The following is a 16132-nucleotide window of genomic DNA, read 5'->3' as shown; positions in this document are numbered from 1 at the left end:
ACCTATATTCCGATATAAAGGATCTTCAAGGTTCCTTTGCAAATAAAAGTAAATGTTAATTAAAGCACTTTCTTTGAAAGGCTTTCTTTCAAATGACCTCCAGTTCCAATATTTGTTTTATGGGGCACACAGATTGGAGATTCACAATCTCACAGGAAATGTTATATGAATGGAGGAAGAAAAAAGGGAAAAGAAAAACCTGTGAAGAAATAAGTTCATTTCTATAATACATCAGGAAGTAGACTTTGGCTCATAAAGGCTGAAGTGAAGAGAGTACCTATTACAAACATTTGAAATGCTGTCTTTAATTGCAGAACAGGTTTGGAACATTTTTTCTTTTTAGTGGAGTAGGTGAGCGGAACATACAGAAATGAAATGCAGTGTAATGTCAGAGTTGCCTTCCAGAGAGACTTGCAGGTATTTTGTTGTCCTGTTCACAAAATGTTCTCTCTTAAAGAAAACTCTCTTACACAGCTGATATGAGCTCTGAGATTGTATCTTTCTACACAGTCCTTTGCAGTATATTTTCAGTTGCATTCACAATGCACTTCAGAACATGAGATCCCATGCAAAATGCAATGCCTTTTGCAGACATAAACACTCCTCTTTTTGCAAAGAACTATTCATTTGTTGTTGGAAGGCCCACAAAAGCTCAGCTACAATATATGATCTCAGTGTATCATCGTATGACATTCACATCACCAAAAACATTCTTGGTTTTGTTAAAAACAGAACAAAAAACAATCCTGCAACATCCCCAGGGAAGAGAAGACTCTACTATTGTTCTTTAATTTCTGATGTAAGACAGGAGATACCAGACAATACAAATTACTAAGTCATCCCGCACCAAGCTGCATTTGCTTAAACAACAGCTCTCCCAGCTGATCCTCTCGAGTAGGAATAAACCATGTAAAGACAAAAAAAGCTCTCTGTTCAAAAACAGAAATGCTTTTGTCTAGCTGGGTATGCTGTGCAAGAGGTAAATCAGGCTGATGTGGGGAACTACTTGGGCTGGAACTGTCTTGGAATGGGCTTATTCTGTGGGAAATTGGGGACCTGCCTACAGCATAAGGCAGACAGAGGAGAAGGCAAGGAGGCACTAGGAAAATAGGGGAAATGCTTATAATACAGCACAGAGGACACTTAAGTCAGTCCTGATACAAGGACAGGCAGCGCTTCACTAGTGAAAGAGATCAGAAATTGATTCAGGACAAGGTGTACAGCAGCAATCTGCTTCTTTCAGCACTTTTTCTTTAAACATCCTAGAATTCACCAAACAGAAGATATATTACACATTCTAATATAAGCCTCCAGAGGGGATTCGGCTAAAAGGCTGTCAGCAGAAAGGAAAAAAAAGTGTTCAAAGTGTGCACATAGGGTTAGGGACTCCACATTTCAGCTGATCTGCAGCTGGAGATCAGATGCATTTGCATTCACTTCCCTGGCAGAAGACTTCATATTCATTACAAAAGCTATTTCAAAATATTTCTATCTGGGAAAAGAGGGAAGGGAAGGGAAGGGAAGGGAAGGGAAGGGAAGGGAAGGGAAGGGAAGGGAAGGGAAGGGAAGGGAAGGGAAGGGAAGGGAAGGGAAGGGAAGGGAAGGGAAGGGAAGGGAAGGGAAGGGAAGGGAAGGGAAGGGAAGGGAAGGGAAGGGAAGGGAAGGGAAGGGAAGGGAAGGGAAGGGAAGGGAAGGGAAGGGAAGGGAAGGGAAGGGAAGGGAAGGGAAGGGAAGGGAAGGGGAGCCAACAAGCTATTCACACATTACCCAAATAAAATGAAAAATGTAGCTAAGCATCAAACAATCTTGACCTACCTCCAGAAAGATCTGTGGAAACTCCCTTTGGCTCTATTTGGGTTTGAGTCAGGCCATCAGAAAAGGCCAGAATTCACATTATTATTGCAGTGTTGAAGGGCTCTGTGCTGAGGAACTCCTTTGCACCAAGTGCTGTAAACAGAAACACAAATAAACAAATGGGCCCAGAAAGCTTTCCTGTCATAGTTTCAGCATCCCACTATTCTGCAAATGAACAGCTGGTGTTTATGGTCACTGTCATTTCCCTGACCTTTCTTTGAATGGACTTTCTTTGGAGAAATTAAGACAGACACAGGAAACATCTTTGTAGTCCAAAGCACTGATAATTACATTTCAGCATGTTGGACACCAGTTTAGATTTACTGATAGCTATTGTAACCATATGCAGGGATTCGCTAAGCAGATTTTTGTGGCAGTGTAAGGCATTATAGTTCTTCTAGGCCACTTTTCCTGCCTTCATGCTTGAACACACGTCTCAGCCACCGCTGCCCAGAGCCCAGGTACTTGAGCAAACCCAATTTCCAGTGAAGGGCAAGTTCTCATGCCAAGAGACACACTGGAGTGGTTGAATAGCACACACAGCGCTGGAAGGAGGCAGTAACTCCCAGCAGGAGGGTGGGATGGCTGAATTCACAAAGGTGTCTGAGAGCCCACAGCACCCACTGCCCACATCTGTTCCCTGTCACTGTTTGATGGGGTATTATGCTTTTTTTATTAGTATTACTTGAATGAAGCTTGTATATTGCCACCTGTACCCTGGGGCGCACCAGGCCCAGCACTGCCCATTGGGTAGGTGGAGGGGTTGTCCCACTCTGCTGTGTGCTGGGCAACCTCACTTTGAAATGTCTGCACTGTTGGGCACCACAGTACAAAAACGGCATAAAACTGTTAGAGAACTTCCATAGGAGGGCTACAAAAAATGGTGAAAGGTGTAGAAGGCAAGACTTGAGAAGTGCCTGAGGCCCCTGTGTTTGCTCAGCGCAGAGCAGAGGAGCTGAGGGGAGGCCTGACGGCGGCTGCAGCTCCTCACAGGGAGCGGAGGGGCAGCGCTGAGCTCTGCTCTGTGTGACAGCGACAGGGCCCGAGGGAACGGCGTGGAGCTGCGTCAGGGGAGGGCGGCTGGGGGTCAGGGAAAGGGGCTGCACCACAGCGCGGTGGGCGGGGAACGGGATGCACAGCGCTGTGGGCACGGCCGCCAGTGCCGGAGTTCAACACTCTCAGGCACTGGGTTTGATTTTGGGTGGTGTTGTGTGGAGCCAGGGGTTGGACTCCATGATCCTTGTGGGTTTCTTTCCAAACTGGGATATTCTGTGATTCTACGGTTTGCTAACCTAGGCCCTGATCCTCCAGCTGTGTTCCCGCAAGTTAATTGTTCCTACCTTTAGTAGTCATAAATATAATGGACAAAAAATTGTTGCACACTCAGATGCTGTTTTCAGAATCAGGCCACAGGCTTAGTTATCAGGTTAATAAGTTCAAAGCCATGCAAAAGCTTGTATGGATTTGCTTCCAAATTAAACAAGAGTCAATCTGGACTGCAGCTTCTGAGTAAAGGCTTTCTTAAGACAGTTGTGTATTTATAACAAAGTCAGGAAAAGCCACAATAATACAAAGCATTTCTATATTTAAATATTTTTCCTTTAAAAAGAGTATATAACCTTGCTGCTATTATATGTATCTGCTACTGTTGCTACAGTTAAAAAGGAAAACAGGAATTACAACCCACAGGAATATCTCCATGTAAAAGATCTCACTGGTAGAAATGCAAAGAAGAAGTGAAGAACTTGACAGATATTTGCTTTTGTTCATCTCTGCTGAGCGCTGGAAGTGTAGATCTATAAAACAAAAGTCTTAAAAAAAAAAAAAAGGATGAAATGTGCTCAGCTAGCACCTCCATGAGATCACACAAGCAGCAAAATAATCCTCATTTACAATCCAGGTATGTGAAAGAATGGAAAACATGTTTTATGGAAAGCTGTCTTACTGGAATTTAAGATTTCCTGTGTGTGGACAACAAATAGTTTTTCATGGCTTGCTGCTTTAAATGACTGCATGTCTTTCCTATAACATCATGATCATAACGTGCAAAACTAACTCTTCAGTCAGAGCAATGGCCAAAGGGGAATTGGAAATGACTATACTACAAGGCTACCTGTGATCTCCTAGAAGAAGTGGCAGGATATTGCAAGCCTTTTTTTTTGTTAGTGTATTATGATTAAAAACAAAACAAAACAATTTTCTGTATTTTTCTGACTTTTTTCAGTGTGGGGTCAATAATTTTACTGTAAAAACATTTAAATAGAAAAAAAATGTCATGGCACTAATGCAGTACCATTAATTTATTGGTGTTTTCATATTTCTGTCACAGTTTGGGGGAAAAACTGTGCCTACATACTTCATTTTCATGTCTCATGCATCCACTCACTCCTTTCCTATAGTCACTAAACCAATACCAGTAACATCCAACACTTAAGAGCTTAAAACATAAATTCAGTTGATGGTTTATTTTCTGTGTCAAAATAAATAGCTTTCCCTTTTTAAATGACGTTTCCTGCTTGTGTCACTGGTAAGGGAAAGGAATTATCCTGTGAATCAGAAAACTAAGTCAGTCCTCTTTGAGCATAATATTTATTGTGAAATCTGAGTAGAGATGGATGCTCTGAGCTCCGTCAATCCAAGTAGGATGTAATAAAAAACAGCTCCCAAGACCCAGCCTACCCAGCCAGTTTTAGAAGGAATAAATCACCTCCTTGCCTTTGTTGCTCCATTTTTTTTCAAATTGCAGCCTCATGCAGACTCTTCACAGATTGGAGAACGATCTAAGCAAATGTTTTCCTATATTTCTCAGCTGACGAGAACTCTGAGCATTGCCCACTGGTGATGCAGATCTCAAAAAGCAAACTGATGCCTAATCATGGATGCACGTCTTTCTTCTTCAGCCTCCACAGTACACAGAAGTGAGTGAAGACAGGGACTGGATAAACTAAGAGAATAAGGTAAATCACTCAATGTTATACAGAAGTGGGCATTTCACACAGCCAAGCAAATGGGATGCTTGGTTGGCAACTGGGAGTCTGCTGCAGATGATGATGTTCTGTGTCCACCTCACAGAGCTGAACATCCCCAATTGGATGAGCTTGTTACTCTGTGGCAGCAACTGCAACCTTATCTCAAACTAGCAGTCAGTGATAGTTTTTTTGTCTCCTGGCCTACAATATCATAGAAAGACATGTCCTGGACAGCTACTGGCCCCTCACCCAATTTCCCAAAGCCTCATGCATGGACCTGTCTGCTGATGGTGCTGGAAATCTCCGCCTTGATGGGGCTGCAGCAGGACATCATAAAATCAGAGGAGCTCAAGAAATATTAAGATAACATTCTCAGACATAAGGTTTGATTTTGGGTGGTCTTGTCTGGAGCCAGGTGTTGGATTCGATCTCTGTGGATCCCATCCAACTCAGGATATTTCTGTGGTTGAAAGGGGCCTCACAGCCCACCCAGCCCCAACCCCTGCCATGGGCAGGGCTGCCCCCCACCAGCTCAGGCTGCCCAGGGCCCCATCCAACCTGGCCTTGAGTGCCTCCAGGAATGGGGCATCATATCTTCTCTGGGCAGCTGTGCCAGTGCCTCTCTACTGAGAAGTTCATGCCAGCAAATTAAATGCCAAAAAATCAGAGAACACTGATGCCTGTATTCCCTCAGCTCCTGCATACTGCTGCTCATACAAAAGTGTACGTGAATGGTTGTTACAGATAACAATATCTGTATACATCTTGAAAAACAAAAATTGTATCTCACCAAGCAAGTAAAATTCCAAATTAGATCATTTTAAAATGAAAATATGTGTATTAACAAAATGAAGCTTGGCTGAAAGAGAAACTTCAACTGTTCAGCACCAAGAGCAGCTTTCTTCCTGAGTAGCTAGTAGTTCTTTCAATCAGAGAGCTTCTTCCATTTCTAGGAAAGCTTTTGGCCCTCAGTAGATGGAGCTAGAGCCCTTCAGTCTACCGGGGAGCAGCCAGTGCTGGCATTGAGTGAGTAGTGTTATGATGTCACCTCACTGCTCAGCAAAAGAAAATTATGAACAACAAAGAAAGAAACAGTGCTAAATATCTGCATAGTTTGGATGGCATTTAAAGTTAGCATCTCCCATGTCCTTTCATACAGGTACCTACATCTGAAGAAATCTGACTGTACAAGTGAACTACAAAATAATCGCTTAGCCAAACCTACAAGTAAGTTAGGAGCAAAGAACCTCACAAATATTTAATCCATCCTACATTATATTCTAAAATCCTGTGAATGCTCCCACTGAACAATCCAAATAAACACTTGGAAAAAAAAACAACATAAAATCATAGCATCATAGAATCATTTTAGTTGGAAAAGACTACTACGATCCTCTGGCCTTACCAACAACCCATCCCTACCATGGCCACTAACTGTGTCCCTCAGTGCCACATTTATGCAGTTCTTGAAAACCTTCTTGAAAAATGGTTCTATTATGCTGTTCTAAGGGACAAGTTGTGGCTGTTGAAGTGAACACCTTCAGGAGATTGTTTCCATAGATGCTCTGGGGGTCCCACAGGGCTTTACTGTTCCCTGTGAACTTACGTCTGCTCTGTCCCTGTTGCTGTCCCTGTCTTGTCCCACAGGCTTCCCCCTGCCTTGTCCCACAGGGTTCCCTCACCCACTGGTCATACTCTCCAGCTGTGCCTGGCCCCATCTCCTGCATGGGCTTCCCATGCAGACCTATTTCACAGCATGGTTGCTGCCACTGGACTCCAGACCCGACTCCCCACTTTGCTTCCTACCTGCATTGACACCCAAGAGCAGAGGATGATCTGGTCCAGAGAGGCTATCAGTCTCTGCCATACCTATTGGAAAGATCTTTGTTTTCAAAACAAACAAAACAACAACAAGAACATCAAAACCTCCTACCCAATCCCAAACCCAAACCAAACAAAATCAAAACCTTATCCTCTTTTGATTGTAGAAGGCATAGCAGTCCCAATTTTTTCCTCCCGTGGAAGTGCTGTATTATAAAACGAATCACTGAGGTGCTGTTCTTGCTGCAGTTTTTTTCAGGGGAATGATGATCTTAGCACTGTTTCTGCAGATCCCAGTTCTGCGGGTCTGACTCACAAAGAACCTCTGTTGATAACCACAGGAGTTGTATGTCAGAACTGGAGGGTCATGGAGGAATTTTCCTATGGCAATTATTTTCATATCAGTGTTGATGTCTAGGGTCAATTACTGAAAAGTCACACTGAGAGTTTTATATATCTTACACACGTTTTAAAAAACGTAGCATACCATGGCTATACATTTAATTTGCTATTAATACACTGTACTAAAATACTGTATGCACCAGCCTACAAAAATGCGTCATGGTGAGCAGCATTTCAGAGGTATCACGTAATTTGCATCGTAACTCAGACATAAGAAGTATGGAGAGGAGGGCTGTCGAGTCTGATGCTAGAAGTACAATGGAATGATAGAATCATTACGTCTGGAAAAGACCACTAAGATAATCTTGACCAGCTGTAACAAGCGGCAGGTAACAAACTCATAGATTTGAAACATGCACAAATCGAATGGCTCAGCTCTAATGCATAAAGGATGGGAACTTGTGCAGGAGAGTACAGCTCTGTGGTAAGATACAAAGGACTGAAGATGAATTCTCGGTCTTTCAAACAAATAGATTACCCTCCCACTCTGTTTTAGACCTTGAAAAGGAAGCAATACAAAAACTGATGCCACCGTGTGAGTAAGGCCTACTCTACTAAAAATGCACCAGTTTAAAGGAATTTAATAACAATTTTATTCAACTCCTTTTTTTTTTTTTTTGTGGAAATCTTCTTCAGATAACTCCAACAAAGCTGTAACTGACAGGTAAGTCCAAAATGCCTTTCTTTGGTTCACTAAATCAGTTAAGGCAGTCTAAATTTTGTAGTCACCTCATCTCAGCCAGATCTCCTCAAAGCTCTGGTTCCCAAAAGCAGATCACAAGAATCTTGCCAGATGCAACTGCACCTGAACTGCAGGTCCACAACACAAGAAATACTCAGCACACAAATACTTAGGCAAGGAGCTACATGCTAGTTTTATTCATAAAATACTTTTCTTAAGTGCAAAATACTTTATTTTATAAAAGTTAGCAAAAAGTGATGCATTTCTAACAGAACCAAGAAAACTATTTCTACTTTTATTCAATTATTCTTCTCAATATGGAAGCTAGAGGTATGCACCACAGCTACAGATTTCAGTGCCAGTCAGGTCATTCAATAGATACATCATTCTACTGTTCCAATCTATGAGTGACAGTGAAAAAGTTCCATATAGCTACTGAAAATATGTAAGCATTTTTGGCTCTTTTTCTCCGGTTTGGAACTAGTAATCTCTACGAACAAAATTCTAAATAAATTCTAAAAAATCTCAAAGTTGTGTAGAAGAGCAAGCAAGGGCAGGAATAATCACTGCACATCTTTCACTATTTAAGTTAACAACAACAGGGCAAAAAACCTTCAGAACAGCAGCGTAACCAGACAGCAAAGCAAACTGTGTAGCCCTGTGGACCAGCAGCCACAGACCTGAATATTAAAAGCTATGACTGTGAGCTTGATAACGTGTACCTTTACACTTTAAGGTACTGACTGCATGTGAACAGTATGCAGCACATGTCCTAACAGTGTTAACTACAGGTCCAAGCACTAAAAGATAATGGAAATTATTCTTTCTTAAATCTGAAGCTGGGTCCAAATCCTCTAAATGTCTAGATGAAAGGTGCAGTGAATTTGCACCTTGTGGACATCAGACCTGATTAGATGTGCCACTGTGCAGCTGACTATGCCCCCAAAGAAGTACTGTCATCAATTTTCATCATGATAAAACATAAACCTTGGGCTGTTTGTTCTGAATGCTTTGGGGATTTTTGTTGTTGTTGTTATTGTTGTTGTTTGTTTTTATGTAGCATTGAATCAGAATGAAGCTAATTTGCTTCCTCACACACAATGAAATATTTTAGTTGATTATTAATCTTCATTCACAGAGGTCCATCTTTTTCTCTCCACATTTCCACCTGCTTCTGTTGCCTTGATTGTAGATATATTCATAGAATGTCTTGGGTTGGAGGAGACCTCATAGCTCACGCTGCCCCATCACCCTGCCATGGGCAGGGCTGCCCCCCACCAGCTCAGCTGCCCAGGGCCCATCCAACCTGGCCTTGAGTGCCTCCAGGAATGGGGCATCATATCTTCTCTAGGCAGCTGTGTCAGTGCCTCACTGCCCTCTGAGTAAAGAAATCCCTCCTAACATCGAACCTACATGTCCCTTCTTTTAGTTTAAAACCATTCCCCCTTGTCCTGTCAGTATTAGACAATGTAAAAAGTCAGTTTTCCTCCTGTTTTTAAGTTCCCTTCAAATTCTGCAAGGCCTCAGTGATATCTCCCTGGAATCTTCTCATCTCCAGGCTGAACAAGCCCAGTTCCCTCAATTTTCCTTGATAAGAGAGGTGCTCCAGCCATCTGGTCATTCTAAGGGCCCTCCTTTGGACCCACTCCAAAAGCTTCACATCTTTCTTATGCTGAGGGGCCTAGGCCTGGATGCAGTAGTCCATCCAGATGGGGCCTCATGAGGACAGAACAGAGGGGGACAATCACTTCCCTCACCCTGCTGGTCAGTCCTCTTTTGATGAAGCCTAGGATACAGTTGTCCCTCTGGGCTACAAGCACACATTGCTGACTCATATCCAGCTTTTTGTCCACTAGGACCTCCAAGTCCACTGCAGAACTGCTCTCAATGAGTTCTGTATCTGGGATTGCCCTGATCTCAGTGCATTTGGCCTTGTTGAACCACACTAAGTTCATGTGGAACCACTGTTCAAGCCTGTCCAGGTCCCTCTGGATGGCTTTCCTTCCTTCTACTGCTCAGCTTGGTGTCATGAGCAAACTTGCTGAGGGTACACTTGATCTCACTGTCTATGTCACTATGTCAACTAAGATGTTGAAGAGCATGATCTGCAATGCATCTTTTGTAATCAAATTAATTTTTCACCATCAATGAATTATGAAAGGGAGGTTCTTTCAGGAGAGAACTTATCACCAATGCCGTGGGAAACGGTATAATTCATCTCCCAATAGCACGGAAACTATTTCAACAAAGAGTTAGGCTTCCCTAATTTTCTGCTAACCTTGATCTCATGAAATATACTATTTTGTGCTGCTAATGATGTAGGATTTAGAGGAACCTGCTAAATAAAGCTGCTAAGATAGTTTCAGTCTGTGAGATTGATAGTGTCACTTCCACATGGCTTTACAGAAGAGGGACTCTCTGGGGAGCTTTCGTTTGGATGCACTGCCAAGATTCGATGTTGGATTTCAGCTGTAGCCTTTTTACAATCACATCTGAGATTGCTGACTGTGCTGTTCATGGCATCCACACACGCCTTCCAATCATATCCAGTTTCCTTCAGATCAAAGGATGGGTAATTCTCTTGAAGAAAGTCTAAAAATAAACATATCAGAGTAAATTATCAATTATTTATGCAAGTTACATTCTCTTTTGGATGTAATTCAATCAAAACAAGCGCATCCAAAACAGAACAGCTTAGGTACAGTATGAGCATTGAACAGCATAATTAGAGAGAAAATATTTTTCCCCTCTGTTTGAGATATTGGACAGTGACAAAATGCATTAAAACAAATATGCAAAGAAAACAAGGAGCCATTTACATGGGCTTGATCCCTTATAAATGTTGATGTTCTTTTGCTAAAGGAGAAAGTCTCAGCCTCCATTTCAGAATGCTTTTGGCAAGACTACACCCTCCTTCAGAGGATCTCTGACAATTAAAGAATTTACAGGAATCCTCTTGTTTCTGGTAGACAGTACCAGAGCTGACTTTGCTCCATCATGTCAGGCACTGGAATTGCCTGCCCAGGGTGGTGGGGAGTTGTATTTCTGGCAAGAGGTGTCTGGATGAGGAGCTATGACATATAGTTTAGAGGCTTGTGGTTGTAATGGTGATGGGAGGACAATTGGATTAGATGATACTGTAGGCCCTTTCCAAACTTATGATTCTATGATTCTATGATCCATTAGAAACATGGGGATGAAGGTAGATCATAAGGGTCTTTTCCAACCTAAAGTCACTAAACTAAAGACAGTAATTTAACACAACACAACTGTAGAGAAACAACAGTGACAGAAAAGCAGCAAGAATTTCTTCCTTACCTATCTTGTTACAGTACAGTAAACAAATACTTGACCGAGGTAGCAAAGGAGTAAATAAGGTAAGACTGCAGCACCTTTCTGCCTTTCAACATGTAAAATGATTTGTTTTAAGATCAGATTTTGTTGGTTTTTTCTTTTAATTTCTGATAAGAAGTTTTCTTCTTCAAGAACCATGCTGTGAGTCTCTTCCAGAACTCTTAATGCTGGGCTAGAGAAGAATATCTTGCAGAATGCAAAAAGCACCTGCTACAACTCCAGCCACAACATACCCACTCTGATTCTGGAATAGGATTTGCAAACAAAATAAATAATGCTGATTTCCTAAAGACATCATGGATTCATATGAGCTGAAGAAATGGCAGAACTGTCTATATCACTACAATGAAGTATGAGGGCTGTTCTGTAAGTAACATCTCCGATTTTACCATATTAGGCTATGATGTCAGAGGCAGATGCTGACAGTATGGCAGAAGAGATTGAACCTGCCCACCAGCCAGTATCCCTTTACATGCTGTTGCCATGTGACAGATGGCAGTAAGAGGGGCAGTCTGACAAAATCATGTCTGATATGGAAGTGTGTATGAAGCACAGGTGTGTAATTGAACTCCTCCATGTGGAAAAAACAGCAGCACTCACTGATGTTCATTCACGCCTGATGAATGTTTATGGAGACCAATGAGAGGACGTGGGCACAGTGAGGAGTGGATGACAGTGGGTCACAACCACTGGTGCAGATTTTTACAACTGCAGCATGCAGGCTCTTCTTCATCACTGGAGAAAATGCAGAGCTAATGGTGAATAACTGTGCTTTGTAGCTGAGAATTTGCTCTATTAAACAGTGTTATTGTATTCTTTGTATCAGAGCAGACTGGCTTATTCTGCTGGCTTGTAGCTGGGAGCTCTTGGGCCATCAGACAGGACAGCGGACTGGAACTCATGTCCATTGAGGCATCTGGACTTACTTGGTCTAGAAAAGAAGGCACCATGGGCAAGTACTAGTGGTCTGCCAGTACCTAAAAGGATTTTATTAAGAAGACAGAGACTAACACTTAGCAACACTGAATTGAATGTGGAAGGATGATTGATAAACGGCTTAAATAGAAACAAGAGATGGAGACTGGACTTGAGAAGAAGCCAGAGTTCTTCAGAGCCTCCAGAATAAGCCAAAGTCTGTTCTCCTAAGCTACAGGCTGTGTACTTCTCAAACTTTTCAATCTCCCCAGGATCCTGAGGTTTGCTATTTCATACTCTCTATAAGAAATACCACCACAGAATTTCACACCCCAACCTCGCTCGTAAAGAGCACCAGAACCTGATGTGCTTCACTTCAGCTTGGCCTATCCAGCACCTGCATCAAGTTGCCCCCATGTCTATCAGAATCCCCTACAACTGCTCCCATCTTCCAGCACGCTGCCCTTTCAGGCAGATGTTGAGATAGAATTCCCCCATAAGAACCAGCTTTGTCTTCTGGAGACTTCCTTGAGGTGCCCAAATATGAATTCGTCAACTTCCTCTCAACTGTTCCCCTGCTTGCACTGATATTTCCCCCACTGTTATCGAGATTTTTGCTCTTACCTCTGAGAGCATTAATTCTGTTGCAGTCCAACGGACTCATACCACGTTCAATATTACCGTAGACATTGCTTTTCACCAGCACATCTTCGGTGAACAGATGGCGAATCAGGTAGCGAGCTGACAGCTCTGGCCGAGACTTCCCCTTTGCTACATAAAGGACTGAGACAGGCAGCTGCACATTGCGCCACGGACTTCCAAGGACTTCTGAAAAGGGTGCAGGGAGAGAAGTATTTTACCTGCCCCATATTTACTGTCCTGCAAAGCGGCTGTGTCATACTAAAGCTAGAACAGAAAAATATTCTCCCCTGAAACTACTGTACCGGCTTGGAAAGACCACAGCAAGACTGTAACATCACAGCTAATTCTGAAATATAACAGATTGTAGACAGATGTCCAAGCAGTCAAAAAATGTGCCAGTTTTACAGTAGTGTAACAGCACTTGTGATACAATTTCAGCAGTGCTAGCGATGTAGTCTGCATTATTAATGACTGCTTTCTAAATTGTTTTCCTCTCATGTGAAAAGAAGATGCTATTTCAATTACAGAAATAAATTTCCACTATTACAATGGTGCTCAGAATGGAAACTGGAGTTTCCACTTCTTCTAAGTTTGAACTGGAAACAGAGAATATTTTTGCAGCAATTCGAACTGACTTTGCTGCAAGCATTGATATCATACATAAAAATATTATTGCTATATATATGTATATACACATGTAAAATGTAACTATATATATAAAGCAGGTATATATATTAAAAATTGTAGAGATATAATTCAGTAGTTTGTGTGGTCAAACTCACCTAACAAATCATGGGTGCAGGTACAGATCTGCTAGAGCCCCACAACAAATCTAATCAAATAAATTATTTCCAAAGGCAAGGAACCTCAGCTCATTTTTTCTTGAACTTCTCTACAGGTATCATACGCTACACATGGATATTCTTTTCCATCTGATGTGTATTATCCTTATTGTTAAAAAAAAAAAGTATAAAGGTTTCCCTAAGACTTTTATTGTCCTAAATTTTGGTTTTACAGAATGATGTGTTTTTCTTCTGAAATTACAATATCATTTTTCAGATATTCTGAGCTAGCTCATTGTATGAGAGGAAATACAAACTTAGTACTTAATAAATTATCACTTTCAGACAACAGTCCCAGTTTCCTCAATCATTCCTCATAATAAGACTTACACTCCAGGTCCTTCACTAACTTCATAGCCCTTCTTTGGACATGCTTCAGGGTCTCCATGTCTTTCTTGTAGTGATAAGCCCCAAAACTACTGACAACCTCAAAAGTAAGCTAGGTGTTATTAGAGAGTCACAGAATGGCTTGTGTTGGAAGGACATTTAAGATCATGTAGTTCCAACCCCCCTGCATAGGCAGGGATGAGGTTACTCAAAACCCCATCTAGCCTGGCCTAGAATGTTTCCAGGGAGGTGGCATTCACAATCTCACTGTGCAACCTCTTCCAATGTCTCACCAGTGTTTCTCCAATATTATACTCTCTAAAATCATAATAAGTTTCCACAGGTAAAAGGCTCATAGGCAGTCACTGAAATACTGATTTTTACATCAATGGGAAAATATATTTAGAACAACACTGTCTGTAAAGTTAAATTCCTAAGTGGGATTGAATCTGAACAAGAATGTCAAAGACAACAAGAAGAGCTTCTAGATGCGCACATGTGACAAAAGGAAGACTAGGGAAAATGTGAATCCACTGCCAAATGAGACAGAAGAACTTGTTACACAGGGAAGGGAAAAGATGGAAACACAATCTCTGATCAATCATGGCAACCAGTAGAAGTGCCAAATGACCGGAGGAAAATAAATATCACTCCTATCTTCAGGAGGGGCAGGAAGAAGGACCCAGGGAACTACAGGCCAACAAGCCACACATCAGTCCCTGGGAAAGGTGATGGAGCAGCTAATCCTGGAAGCCATTTCCAGGCACACGAAGAACAAGAAAATAACCAGGACATATCACCATGGTTTCACCATGCTTGGGCAACTAGATAAAATTCTGCCATGAAATGACCAGCCTAATGGTTGAGGGGAGATTATTTGCTGCTTGGTCTTCAGTAAGGCCTTTGACACTGTTCCTCATAAGGTTGTCCTATACAAGTTGTTGTTGGATGGGCAGATTGAAAATCAGCTAAACAATCAGGCCTAGAGGTAGTGATCTGTAGTTCAAAGTCTAATTGGAGACCAGTAAGTTTCAGTGTACTCCCAAACATTGATAGCAGGTCCATCCTGCTTAACATCCTCATTAACAGTGTGGATGATGGAGCAGAATGTATCTACAATAAGTTTGGAGGAATGGCTGATACACCAAAGGGTCATGCTGCCACCCAGAGGGACCTGGAAAGACTGCAAAAATATGCTGACATTAACATCAAGTTCAACAGGGAGAAGCACAAAATCCTGTAACGGGAGGAACAACTACAGGTACCAGTATAGTACAAGTTGAAAGCCACATAGCTGGAAAGCAGCTTTGTAGATAAACACTAAGAGGTCCAGGTGGACACCAAGTAGAAGCAAAAGCATGGCTGTTTTGTTGCAGAGAAGGTGAAGGGTATCTTGGGCTGCATTAGTAGGAGTGATACCAGCAGGCTGAGGCCACACCTGGAGTACTGGACCATGAAAATGGTTAAGGAACTGGAGCATTTCTCCAGTGAGGAGAGGTCAAGGGAGATAGTATTCTTCTGTCTGAAGAAGAGGCAGCTCAGGATGATTTTATCAGTGCATATAAATATTTGAAGGATAACTGCAAAGAGAGTTGAGATGGGCTTTTTTTCATTGGTGCCCAGAGTAAGGACAAGAGGAAATGGGTACAAACTGGAACACAAGAGGTTCATTTTGAAATCAGGAAATATTTATTTACTGGACAGATGGCAGAGCATTAGCACTAGGATGTCCAGAGGGGTTCTGCAGTCCCCATCCCCATAGTGTTCTAATGTTTTCCAGTCAGTTTTATCTGGGTGGTCCTACTTGAGCAGGGAGAATGGACCAGATGACCTCCAGAGGTCGCTTCCAACCTCAACCATTATGTGATTCTAGGAAGAGGATGAGTGTGGGAGCATACATAACTGGCATATTGATAAATCAACTCAGCCAGACCTTTCCGAACCTGGCAATGAAATCAATTGTATCCATGTTTCTAATTATCACAGAATAAAATGCGGACCTTTGGTTAACACATTTTCCTTAGATGATAAAAATTTACGTTGCCTTACTTAAGCAACTAGGTGCAAACTTTTAAAAAGTATGAGGTCTCTGAAAGTAATACTTCCTATTTTATTATGTTCACCCAGGATGCCAGAGGTGGATGTTGGTGATATGACAGCAGAAGTTAAACCTTCCCGTCAATATTCCGTTACACTTTGCTGCCATGTGACACATAGCAGCAGAGGGGCAGTCAGACAAAATTTGCTTAATCACAGTGTTTTTGTGCTCTTTGTAGCTGTTGTTGTTTCCACAAATGGAAATAAATAGTAGGCATTAATTATGG

This window comes from Tympanuchus pallidicinctus, unplaced genomic scaffold (genome assembly GCF_026119805.1).
Source record: "Tympanuchus pallidicinctus isolate F22 unplaced genomic scaffold, pur_lepc_1.0 scaffold14, whole genome shotgun sequence".
NCBI lineage: Eukaryota > Metazoa > Chordata > Aves > Galliformes > Phasianidae > Tympanuchus > Tympanuchus pallidicinctus.
Note: the sequence above shows the minus strand (reverse complement) of the source record.